The sequence below is a fragment of the Salminus brasiliensis genome, chromosome 14 (assembly GCF_030463535.1).
Source record: "Salminus brasiliensis chromosome 14, fSalBra1.hap2, whole genome shotgun sequence".
Classification (NCBI taxonomy): domain Eukaryota; kingdom Metazoa; phylum Chordata; class Actinopteri; order Characiformes; family Bryconidae; genus Salminus; species Salminus brasiliensis.
Window position 1 is genome coordinate 22,899,647 of NC_132891.1, and position 13,539 is coordinate 22,913,185.

Here is a 13,539-nt window from a genome sequence, read left to right on the forward strand (position 1 = left end):
AATGTGTCGTCCGCATTTAACCCATTTGGTAGTGAACACACACTCACACGCACACATGTGTTAGGGGCAGTGAGTACACACACACACACCCAGAGCGGTGGGCAGCCAACTCCAGCGCCCGGGGAGCAGAGAGGGTAAAGGGCCTTGCTCAAGGGACCAACAGTGGCAGCTTGCCGAGCCCGGGAATCGAACCCACAACCCTGTTATCGATATCCCGGCGCTCTAACCGCTGAGCCACCACTGCCCCCACAAAAAGATTGGACGCTTCACGATTTTGCGTGTCATCCTTGCGCAGGGCCATGCTAATCTTCTCTGTATCGTTCCAATTTTAGTATATGTGCTGCCGTAGCAAGCTTCCCCCCTCCGTTAGGTTGGCCCAGCCTCGCGTTGCTCCCTGGCTGCCTACCAGCCTCAGGTGGCCTTCAGGTTTTGCCCGCATTAGTTTGTCACGTTTGTCTTGTTTATCCCTCTCTGTTATTGCTGCACTCTTGTGTTTTCCCCTGTTTATTTGATTAAAACGTTATCATGCATCGCACCGTCCCTGCGAGTGTTCACCCGTCCATGTCTAGCTTAGCCAGCATGACAGTGAGTATCGGTTGAATGCAGTGGATTAAGGTTTGGCCTCTATGCAACCTTAATATCTTGTACAGAAATGGTCAACTTATATGTAAAAATAAATAGTAATATTTTAAACTGTGCAAAATAATTAATAATAATAATTAAACATTTGAATTTTAGTTTCAGAATTCAAGAAATCATTCCTCTGCAGACCAGTACAGCTTTAGAAGGACAATAGCACCTACAAAACGGCTGACTTGGAGGAAATGTCTGCATTAGAGCTGCTACATCGAATCTATAAAATTGATAATAATCGATTATTAAAAGTGTGCTTCAACAGGCGTGTTTAAAGCTGTACACTGGAAATCAAAATTAGAGAACAATGTATGAACACTTGATTTTTGCAGAAATAATGCAATCTTCATTGGTCAACATTTGAAGGATTTTTGTTAGGGATATACCATACCACTAGAACAGCGTTTAACAAAATAACCAAAGTATTCAACAACAAATCTTTATTTCACAAAAAACACAATAATCAAAATTAGAGAACAGCAATGACTGTAGCACAGAGAAAGATTACAACTACATTTTCTGAAGGTTACAACAGTCAGTAGGAAGTGTACAGCCATGTGCTCTGAATGACTTCAGCACATATGTGGTTACAGGACATCACTAGTCTCTCACTCTGCTCTGGTGTGATTTTGGTCCACTCTTCTTGCAGTTTCTTCCACAGTTCGGTGACTGTAGTGGGTTTCTTGGCCATAACTTTATCACCAAGGGTTTTCCAGAGGTTTTCTATTGGGTTTAGATCAGGATTCTGAGCTGGCCATTCATTGTTTCAATGTTTTCAGTTTCAAGGAACTGCTTTACCCGTTTTGCTGTGTGACAGGGGGCATTGTCACGCATGAAAATTGCTGGCTGATTGAGTGACAAATGCAAGGAAGGAACCACGTGTTGTTGAAGAAGGTTCTGATACACACTTGCATTCTCTCTGCCATGTAGCTATATGAGAGGCCCAACTCCTGCTGCTGAAAACATTCCACAACCCATTACATTTCCTCCTCCACCTTTCACTGACTTCTTTACACACTTTGGGTTCAGTCTTTCCCCAGCTTGTCAACGAACATAATGTTTCCTATCAGACCCAAATAAATGAAACTTGCTTTCATCACTAAAGTGAACTCTGGAACACTTTTCCTCTGTCCACACAACATGCTCCTCAGCAAAGGTTAATATAGCCTTTTGATTCTTTCTGCTAATGAGAGGTTTGGTCACTGCAGAGTGGGATTTCAGTCCAAATGCTTGTAAACGTTGAACTGGTGAGCAATTCCAGCTGCAGTGTTGAACCGATTGCCCATGGAGATTCTCTGCATTATCCTGTCCTCTCTTGCATTTGTCTTTCGTGGACGACCAGCCTTCTAGGGGGACTTGAATGAGTTTGTGGTGTTGTAAAGATGCAGTATTCTAGAAATCACAGACTTGGAATGACCAACTTCTCTTGCTATGGCTGATAGGGTCACCCTTTTGGCCTTCATCTTGACAACCTGCTGACGGAGGGTTTCAGTCACTTTGGAACGGCTTTCCATCTTGCAAAGTCAGTGAAAACAGGAAAGTTTTGCTGCCAGTTAAATAGGGTTTGTCAGATAATTAAGGAAATTAGCACCACGTGCCAGATTAACACCAACAATTTGCAGGTGTCTGAGAGTGTTCTCTAATTTTGATCAGTGTTCTTTTTCAAAAACCTCATTTACGTTTTTATACTGTGCATTAGAATATATGCAACTCATGAAATATGTTTAAAATACTGCTCACTCCTGTTAGGACAAATTCACATAGGACTACATTGTGACCTTGACATTTAGGAAATTGTGTGTTGTTCTCTAATATTAAACTCCAGTGTATAAATCCGCACACAGACTGAGTAGTGACTGTAGAAAGAGACACAGATGTGAAATAAATGCGCACACATTTTTCACATCCCAAATAGAGAACATGTCCGGTAAAAAGAGGGCGTCTGGTCACCCTGCTTAACGAACCTCTTCGTCTGTCCTGATCATTTATATGATCATTAAATCAGGATTTCTACTGGAGCTTTCCAGCTGCTGGTCTTTTAACACAGGTTTAACTCAGTCTGATATTAAACGGTATATTTGCCATCTGCTGGTCACTTAACCACATTACATCAGCGCTGTATTTTCCCCTCACAGTGTTTATCATTTTTAACATTTTTAAATTATACTGATATTGAATTATTCAATAAATGATTTTACATGAATTTAAATGTATTAACAGTGATGGCTTTTAACAGATGTTTTTCAATTATTAAATGCTGGCACTGAATATATAGTTATAAATAACATGTTTACCAGAAACGAGCAGAGATGCTACGACAAACATATGTCTGCCCTTGCTGGAGTAACACCCGTGTAATTGGCGCTTTGTCGCCGTCTAGCGGCCAGAATCTGTAACTGACTGTATCAATCATAAAAGAAATGAGAGGCTCGTTTCGTTTGACCCAGTGACTCTGCTGCTGCTGGAGGAACAAGAATTACCAGAGACCCTCTTGTATTTTAGATGTCTTTTGTTCAGACGCTTTGGAGTTCAAAACAATTACAATTACATTTTTTTCTTATTAATTAATGTAAGGATTTCTTCTGCTTTAGTAATTAAATATTAAAAGACCTGAAAGACCAGAAAAAACATTCAAATATTTTTAACCACTGAAACCACTGAAGTCTTATAATTGTTGATTAAAAGTGTGTTGAGTTGTTTTCCTCTGTTCTGTGTTCCAGTGAGAGCTGTTATCTGTATAAAAATGATGAATCATTTATAAATTACAATTTTGAACAGCTTCATATAGACCACAGTCGGGGGGGGGGGGGGGGGGGGGTAGAGGTGTCGCGGCACCGGCCCGTCTGACCTACTTACACCTAGAAGCGCTGAGTCTTTATACAAGGAAGCTGTTAGTGACATATAATAATCGCTACATGGCGCTTCTTCCACATGTCATTCAGTTGGGTGTTGAGACTCTCGATATTTCAGGTAAGTATAGACTTATTACATAATGAAAATATATAATAGAATAATCCATTTATAATATAATACCAAAAGTAAATTTAAATATTAAATAATTGTTTACTGTTGTCTACAAAATATTGTTTCCTCAAAATACCACTTCCCTTCTATTACCATAAAAGTAACACTAACAAGTGATTGTCATTATTTTAGTTAATTTAGACTTTCATTTATTGTATTTATTACTTATTATTGTATTTGGTGTAATAGAATGTACTGCTTGTTTTCTAGAAAGAATTCATAATCCAGTGTGAATAATTCATAAGAGTATTTTATGGACAATCAATTCTTTTACAGGCTTATTTACTATTTAATTGGTGAAAATGCACAGAGACACATCAGTGGAACGCACCTCGCACCAGCAGGTGTTATAGTATAAGAGCATCGCAAAGACTATAAACCTTTGAGAAACTGCCCTTCTAGAAAAAAATAGCATACACTAGCAAACCAGACCAGCATAAACCAGTTTAGATTTAATTAGATTTAATCCTCAGTTTGAAAAAGTAGAGATTTAACAGGTTTTGGGAGGCATTGTTGGCAGCTGATGATTAATCGACTTTTATTAATGCATTTGAAATTGATTAAAGATGAATGAAGATGACCTAGACCCAAATATGTGATGTCCTCATACATTATTAAAACTACTGTAATAAAAGAATTTGGAATGTTACTTTTCACCTCTGGAAATAGATGAAAACAGACCACTTTACACAGTAAACCCCAAATCTCAGAATCTCTTTATTCCGCCAACTATGTTACAATTTTACTTGGTGAGAGCAACACAAGTATGACATGTAACAAAAAAAAAAACAGACCGTTAACAAGTATTATACTAAAAGAGAAAAACACACGAAACAATAAATAGAATAAATAAAAAGTTAAAAAAAGTAACAAAGAGCTAGGTTTATAGATTAAGGTGTGAACCCTAATGTAAAATTTACAGTTCTATTATTAATCTTATATTTCACAATTGCACATTTCTGTGCCAAAGTTCATGACAGTACATCAGTTATGAGGGAAAAAAGTACACAACAATAATAATAACAATAATAATAATAATAATAATAATAATAATAATAATAAAAAGATAAAGAAGAAGAAGAAAAGTAGTTAAAATAGTAAAAAGGAGTTAAAAGTCATGTTTGCTGCTTTTCCTGATCTCAGTGTCTTCGCCTCCTTCTTTTCCTCTTGGGCTGCTTAGGCAGTGGCTCTCTGCTTGTGTCCAGTTCAAAGTGAGGGGCGAAGCTTGTCCCAGTTGGTGAGCTGAAGACCTCTGCGATCTGGACCTCCATACTCCGAGTGGGACAGCTGCACTCCTCGCACAGGCGCTGCTTAATTTCTGGGCCTAGCTGCAGGCTGTAGGAATGGAGATGTCCTAATGGAGTTCTGAGCAGAGGGTCCACCACAAAACCAGAAGTGAGGTCTCTCTACCAATGGAGCTCATCACTGGGACTGAGTCAGGAGCAGTGGGTGGACTGACAACAGTCTGAACCTTGTTGCTGGGATCCACCATTACGTGGGGGGGGGGGGGGGGTATGAACCTGTAACACAAAAAAAAATGAAAATACATATATAGAAACGTTATGATCACCTATGTGTTACACAGAAGCAGACCGATATAAAGCAAAAAACAAACAGTTGCAGAAGGACAGACCCTTGTTGGCCACATCTACCATCAGGATGGGGATCACCTACCTGTTAGACAGTTGCACACAGATAGACAGTGAGCCATACACAGGTGAAGATGGATGGACCCTTGATGGACAGATGCACCATCAAGGAGGGAGGGGATAATGACATCCTCAGAACCTGTAAGACAACAAATAAAGTCAATACGGGTTTTGAAACTGTAAGATCACTTAACTCTAACGCAGTTGCAGAACAATAGACAGCGAGCAAGACAGCTGCAGATGGACAGACTGTGGTGGCTGGATGCATGGTCAGGGAGGGAGGGGCTCATGGGGTCATGAACATGTAAGACAAAAAAAAGAAAATACATGTATAGAAACTGAATGACCACCTACCTCTTACACACTTGCAGAAAGATAGATAGCGAGCCACACACAGTTGACTTGAAGTTAAGATCTCTTCCTGATGTATGCACCATCAGGAAGAGAGAGAGCCATTGGTCCTGAAAGCCTATAAGACAACAAAAAGGCAATACATGTATAGAAACTGAATGATCACTTATTTTCAGATGAAAATATTTGTTAGAAGGATACACCTTCAGGGAGAAGAAGAGGTTGATGGACTTCTTGAGGACCTGTAACTCAAAAAAGAAAGTCAATACATGTATAGAAACTGAATGATCACCAACCTGTTACACACTTGCAGACAGGTAGTAGCGACTCACACATAGTTTCAGATGCTCAGACCCTTGAAGGACAGATCCACAATCAGGAAGGGAGGGAGGCGGTCATGCTGTCCGAAAAACCTGTAAGACAAACAAAGAAAGTCAATACATGTGTAGAAACTGAATGATGACCTACCTGTTACACACTTGCAGACAGATTAATAGTGAGCCACACACAGTTGCAATGGACAGACCCTTGTTGACTGTATGCACCATCAGGAAGGGGGAGCCATTGGTCCTGAAAGCCTGTAAGACAACAAAAAGGCAATACATGTATAGACACTGAATGATCACTTACCTGTGACAGAGTTGCAGAATTATGAACATCAAACCACACACAGTTGCAGATGAAAATATTTGTTAGAAGGATACACCTTCAGGGAGAAGAAGAGGTTAATGGACTAATTGAGAACCTGTAACACAAAAAAGAAAGTCAGTACATGTATAGAAACTGAATGCTCACCAACCTGTTACACACTTGCAGACAGATAGTAGCGACTCACACATAGTTGAAGATGCACAGACCCTTGAAGGACAGATCCAACATCAGGAACGGAGGGAGGCAGTCATGCTGTCTGAAAAACCTGTAAGACAAACAAAGAATGTCAATACATGTACAGAAACTGAATGATGACTTATCTGTTACACACTTGCAGACAGATAGTAGCGAGACACACACAGTTGCAATGGACAGACCCTTGTTGACTGTATGGACCATCAGGAAGGGGAGGGCCACTGGTCCTGAAAGTCTGTAAGACAACAAAAAGGCAATACATGTATAGAAACTGAATGATGACCAACCTGTTACACACATGCAGACAGATTAATAGCGAGCCACACACAATTGCAGATGCACAGACCCTTGAAGGACAGATCCTCCATCAGGAAGGGAGGGAGGCGGTCATGCTGTCCGTAAAACCTGTAAGACAAACAAAGAAAGTCAATACATGTATAGAAACTGAATGATGACCTACCTGTTACACACTTGCAGAAAGATTAATAGCGAGCCACAAACAGTTGCAATGGACAGACCGTTGTTGTCTGTGTGCAACATCAGGAAGGTGGGAGCCGTTGGTTCTAAAAGCCTCTAAGACAACAAAAAGGCAATACATGTATAGACACTGAATGATCACTTACCTGTTACAGAGTTGCAGAATGATGGTCAGCGAACCACAGACAGTTACAGATGAGAATATTTGTTAGAAGGATACACCTTCAGGGAGAACAAGAGGTTGATGAACTTCTTAACAACCTGTAACACAAAAAATAAAGTCAATACATGTATAGAAACTGAATGATAACCTACCTGTTACACACTTGCAGACAGATAGTAGCGAATCACACACAGTTGCAGATGCACAGACCCTTGAAGGACAGATCCACCAATAGGAAGGGAGGGAGGCGGTCATGCTGTCTGAAAAACCTGTAAGGCAAACAAAGAAAGTCAATACATGTATAGAAACTGAATGATGACCTACCTGTTACACACTTGCAGACAGATCAATAGCGAGCCACACACAGTTGTAATGGACAGCCCTTGTTGACTGTATGGACAATCAGGAAGGGGAGGGCCACTGGTCCTGAAAGTCTGTAAGACAACAAAAAGGCAATACATGTATAGAAACTGAATGATCACCTACCTGTTACACACTTGCAGAAAGATTGATAGCGAGCCACACACAGTTGCAATGGACAGACACTTGTTGGCTGAATGCACCATCAGGAAGGGGGGAGCCTTTGGTCTTAAAAGCCTGAAAGACAACAAAAAGGCAATACATGTATAGAAACTGAATGATCACCTACCTGTTACACACTTGCAGACAGATTGATAGCGAGCCACACACAGTTGCAATGGACAGACACTTTTTGACTGTATGCACCATCAGGAAGGTGGGAGCCATTGGTCCTGAAAGCCTGTAAGACAACAAAAAGGCAATACATGTATAGACACTGAATGATCACTTACCTGTTACAGAGTTGCAGAATGATGGACAGCGAACCACATACAGTTACAGATGAAAATATTTGTTAGAACGACACAACTTCAGGGAGAACAAGAGGTTGATGGACTTCTTGAGGACCTGTAACTCAAAAAAGAAAGTCAATACATGTATAGAAACTGAATGATCACCAACCTGTTACACACTTGCAGACAGGAAGTAGCGACTCACACATAGTTTCAGATGCTCAGACCCTTGAAGGACAGATCCACCATCAGGAAGGGAGGGAGGCGGTCATGCTGTCCGAAAAACCTGTAAGACAAACAAAGAATGTCAATACATGTATAGAAACTGAATGATCACCAACCTGTTACACACTTGCAGACAGATTGATAGCGAGTCACACACAGTTGCAATGGACCATCAGGAAGGGGGGAGCCATTGGTCTTGAAAGCCTGGAAGACAACAAAAAGGCAATACATGTATATAGACTGAATGATCACTTACCTGTTACAGAGTTGCAGAATGATGGACAGCGAACCATACACAGTTGCAGATGAAAATGTATTTGTTAGAAGGATACACCTTCAGGGAGAAGAAGAGGTTGATGGACTTCTTCAGAACCTGTAACACAAAAAAGAAAGTCAATACATGTATAGAAACTGAATGATCACCAACCTGTTACACACTTGCAGAAAGATTGATAGCGAGCCACACACAGTTGCAATGGACAGACACTTGTTGGCTGAATGCACCATCAGGAAGGGGGGAGCCTTTGGTCTTAAAAGCCTGAAAGACAACAAAAGGCAATACATGTATAGAAACTGAATGATCACCTACCTGTTACACACTTGCAGACAGATTGAAAGCGAGCCACACACAGTTGCAATGGACAGACACTTTTTGACTGTATGCACCATCAGGAAGGTGGGAGCCATTGGTCCTGAAAGCCTGTAAGACAACAAAAAGGCAATACATGTATAGACACTGAATGATCACTTACCTGTTACAGAGTTGCAGAATGATGGACAGCGAATGCACCATCAGGAAGGGGGGAGCCATTGGTCCTGAAAGCCTGTAAGACAACAAAAAGGCAATACATGGATAGAAACTGAATGATCACCTACCTGTTACACACTTGCAGACAGATTAATAGCGAGCCACACACAGTTGCAGATGCACAGACCCTTGAAGGACAGATCCTCCATCAGGAAGGGAGGGAGGCGGTCATGCTGTCCGTAAAACCTGTAAGACAAACAAAGAAAGTCAATACATGTATAGAAACTGAATGATGACTTACCTGTTACACACTTGCAGACAGATTAATAGCGAACCACAAACAGTTGCAGATGCACAGACCCTCGAAGGACAGATCCTCCATCAGGAAGGGAGGGAGGCGGTCATGCTGTCCGTAAAACCTGTAAGACAAACAAAGAAAGTCAATACATGTATAGAAACTGAATGATGACCTACCTGTTACACACTTGCAGACAGATTAATAGCAAGCCACACACAGTTGCAATGGACAGAACCTTGTTGACTGTATGCACCATCAGGAAGGGGGGAGCCATTGGTCCTGAAAGCCTGTAAGACATCAAAAAGGCAATATATGTATAGACACTGAATGATCACTTACCTGTTACAGAGATGCAGAATGATGGACAGCGAACCACACACAGTTACAGATGAAAATATCTGCAAGAAGGACACAACTTCAGGGAGAACAAGAGGTTGATGAACTTCTTGAGAATCTGTAACACAAAAAAGAAAGTCAATACATGTTTAGAAACTTAATGATCCCCTACCTGTTACACACTTGCAGACAGATAGTAGCGACTCACACACAGTTGCAGATGCACAGACCCTGGAAGGACAGATCCACCATCAGGAAGGGAGGGAGGCGGTCACGCTGTCTGAAAAACCTGTAAGACAAACAAAGAAAGTCAATACATGTATAGAAACTGAATAATGACCTACCTGTTACACACTTGCAGACAGATTAATAGCGAGCCACACACAGTTGCAATGGACAGACCCTTGTTGACTGTATGGACCATCAGGAAGGGGAGGGCCACTGGTCCTGAAAGTCTGTAAGACAACAAAAAGGCAATACATGTATAGACACTGAATGATCACTTACCTGTTACAGAGTTGCAGAATGATGGACAGCGAACCACACACAGTTACAGATGAAAATATCTTTAAGAAGGACACAACTTCAGGGAGAACAAGAGGTTGGTGAACTTCTTGAGAATGTGTAACACAAAAAAGAAAGTCAATACATGTATAGAAACTGAATGATGACCTACCTGTTACACACTTGCAGACAGATTAATAGCGAGCCACACACAGTTGTAGATGCACAGACCCTTGAAGGACAGATCCTCCATCAGGAAGGGAGGGAGGCGGTCATGCTGTCCGTAAAACCTGTAAGACAAACAAAGAAAGTCAATACATGTATAGAACCTGAATGATGACCTACCTGTTACACACTTGCAGACAGATTAATAGCGAGCCACAAACAGTTGCAGCTGCACAGACCCTCGAAGGACAGATCCTCCATCAGGAAGGGAGGGAGGCGGTCATGTTGTCCGAAAAACCTGTAAGACAAACAAAGAAAGTCAATACATGTATAGAAACTGAATGATGACCTACCTGTTACACACTTGCAGACAGATTAATAGGAAGCCACAAACAGTTGCAATGGACAGATCGTTGTTGTCTGTGTGCAACATCAGGAAGGTGGGAGCCGTTGGTTCTGAAAGCCTGTAAGACAACAAAAAGGCAATACATGTATAGAAATGAATGATCACTTACCTGTTACAGAGTTGCAGAATGATGGTTAGCGAACCACAGACAGTTACAGATGAGAATATTTGTTAGAAGGATACACCTTCAGGGAGAAGAAGAGGTTGATGGACGTCGTGAGAACCTGTAACAGAAAAAAGAAAGTCAATACATGTATAGAAACTGAATGATCACCAACCTGTTACACACTTGCAAACAGATAGTAGCAACTCACACACAGTTGCAGATGCACAGACTCTTGAAGGACAGATCCTCCATCGGGAAGGGAGGGAGGCGGTCATGCTTTCCGAAAAACCTGTAAGACAAACAAAGAAAGTCAATAAATGTATAGAAACTGAATGATGACCTACCTGTTACACACTTGCAGACAGATTAATAGCGAGCCACACACAGTTGCAATGGACAGAACTTTGTTGACTGTATGGACCATCAGGAAGTGGGGAGCCATTGGTCCTGAAAGCCTGTAAGACATCAAAAAGGCAATATATGTATAGACACTGAATGATCACTTACCTGTTACAGAGTTGCAGAATGATGGACAGCGAACCACACACAGTTACAGATGAAAATATCTGTAAGAAGGACACAACTTCAGGGAGAACAAGAGGTTGATGAACTTCTTGAGAATGTGTAACACAAAAAAGAAAGTCAATACATGTATACAAACTGAATGATGACCAACCTGTTACACACTTGCAGACAGATTAATAGCGAGCCACAAACAGTTGCAGATGCACAGACCCTTGAAGGACAGATCCACCAATAGGAAGGGAGGGAGGCGGTCATGCTGTCCGAAAAACCTGTAAGGCAAACAAAGAAAGTCAATACATGTATAGAAACTGAATGATGACCTACCTGTTACACACTTGCAGACAGATTGATAGCGAGCCACACACACTTGCAATAGACAGACACTTGTTGACTGAATGCACCATCAGGAAGGGGGGAGCTATTGGTCTTGAAAACCTGTAACACAATAAAAAGGCAATACATGTATAGAAACTGAATGATCACCTACCTGTTACACACTTGCAGACAGATTAATAGCGAGCCACACACAGTTGCAATGGACAGACCCTTGTTGACTATATGGACCATCAGGAAGGGGGGAGCCATTGGTCCTGAAAGGCTGTAAGACAATAAAAAGGCAATACATGTATAGACACTGAATGATCACTTACCTGTTACAGAGTTGCAGAATGATGGACAGCGAACCACATACAGTTACAGATGAAAATATTTGTTAGAACGACACAACTTCAGGAAGAACAAGAGGTTGATGAACTTCTTGAGAACCTGTAACAGAAAAAAGAAAGTCAATACATGTATAGAAACTGAATGATCACCAACCTGTTACACACTTGCGGACAGATAGTAGCAACTCACACACAGTTGCAGATGCACAGACTCTTGAAGGACAGATCCTCCATCAGGAAGGGAGGGAGGCGGTCATGCTGTCCGAAAAACCTGTAAGAGAAACAAAGAATGTCAATACAAGTATAGAAACTGAATGATCACCAACCTGATACACACTTGCAGACAGATTGATAGCGAGTCACACACAGTTGCAATGGACCATCAGGAAGGGGGGAGCCATTGGTCTTGAAAGCCTGTAAGACAACAAAAGGGCAATACATGTATATAGACTGAATGATCACTTACCTGTTACAGAGTTGCAGAATGATGGACAGCGAACCATACACAGTTGCAGATGAAAATGTATTTGTTAGAAGGATACACCTTCAGTGAGAAGAAGAGGTTGATGGACTTCTTCAGAACCTGTAACACAAAAAAGAAAGTCAATACATGTATAGAAACTGAATGATCACCAACCTGTTACACACTTGCAGAAAGATTGATAGCGAGCCACACACAGTTGCAATGGACAGACACTTGTTGGCTGAATGCACCATCAGGAAGGGGGGAGCCTTTGGTCTTAAAAGCCTGAAAGACAACAAAAAGGCAATACATGTATAGAAACTGAATGATCACCTACCTGTTACACACTTGCAGACAGATTGATAGCGAGCCACACACAGTTGCAATGGACAGAGACTTTTTGACTGTATGCACCATCAGGAAGGTGGGAGCCATTGGTCCTGAAAGCCTGTAAGACAACAAAAAGGCAATACATGTATAGACACTGAATGATCACTTACCTGTTACAGAGATGCAGAATGATGGACAGCGAACCACACACAGTTACAGATGAAAATATCTGCAAGAAGGACACAACTTCAGGGAGAAGAAGAGGTTAATGGACTTCTTGAGAACCTGTAACACAAAAAAGAAAGTCAATACATGTATAGAAACTGAATGCTCACCAACCTGTTACACACTTGCAGACAGATAGTAGCGACTCACACATAGTTGAAGATGCACAGACCCTTGAAGGACAGATCCAACATCAGGAACGGAGGGAGGCAGTCATGCTGTCTGAAAAACCTGTAAGACAAACCAAGAATGTCAATACATGTACAGAAACTGAATGATGACCTACCTGTTACACACTTGCAGACAGATTAATAGCGAACCACAAACAGTTGCAGATGCACAGACCCTCGAAGGACAGATCCTCCATCAGGAAGGGAGGGAGGCGGTCATGCTGTCCGTAAAACCTGTAAGACAAACAAAGAAAGTCAATACATGTATAGAAACTGAATGATGACTTACCTGTTACACACTTGCAGACAGATTAATAGCGAACCACAAACAGTTGCAATGGACAGACCGTTGTTGTCTGTGTGCAACATCAGGAAGGAGGGAGCCGTTGGTTCTGAAAGCCTGTAAGACAACAAAAAG

General features: G+C 41.4%; 1 non-coding gene across 1 annotated transcript; it reads right to left on the reverse strand.

Annotated features, from left to right (window-relative positions):
* Positions 1 to 250: 250 nt before the first annotated feature.
* LOC140534967 (U6 spliceosomal RNA) lies at positions 251 to 352 on the reverse strand. Its single transcript, XR_011977507.1, has one exon. It is a non-coding gene; the product is annotated as a U6 spliceosomal RNA (small nuclear RNA).
* Between the last annotated feature and the right edge of the window lie 13,187 nt (positions 353 to 13,539).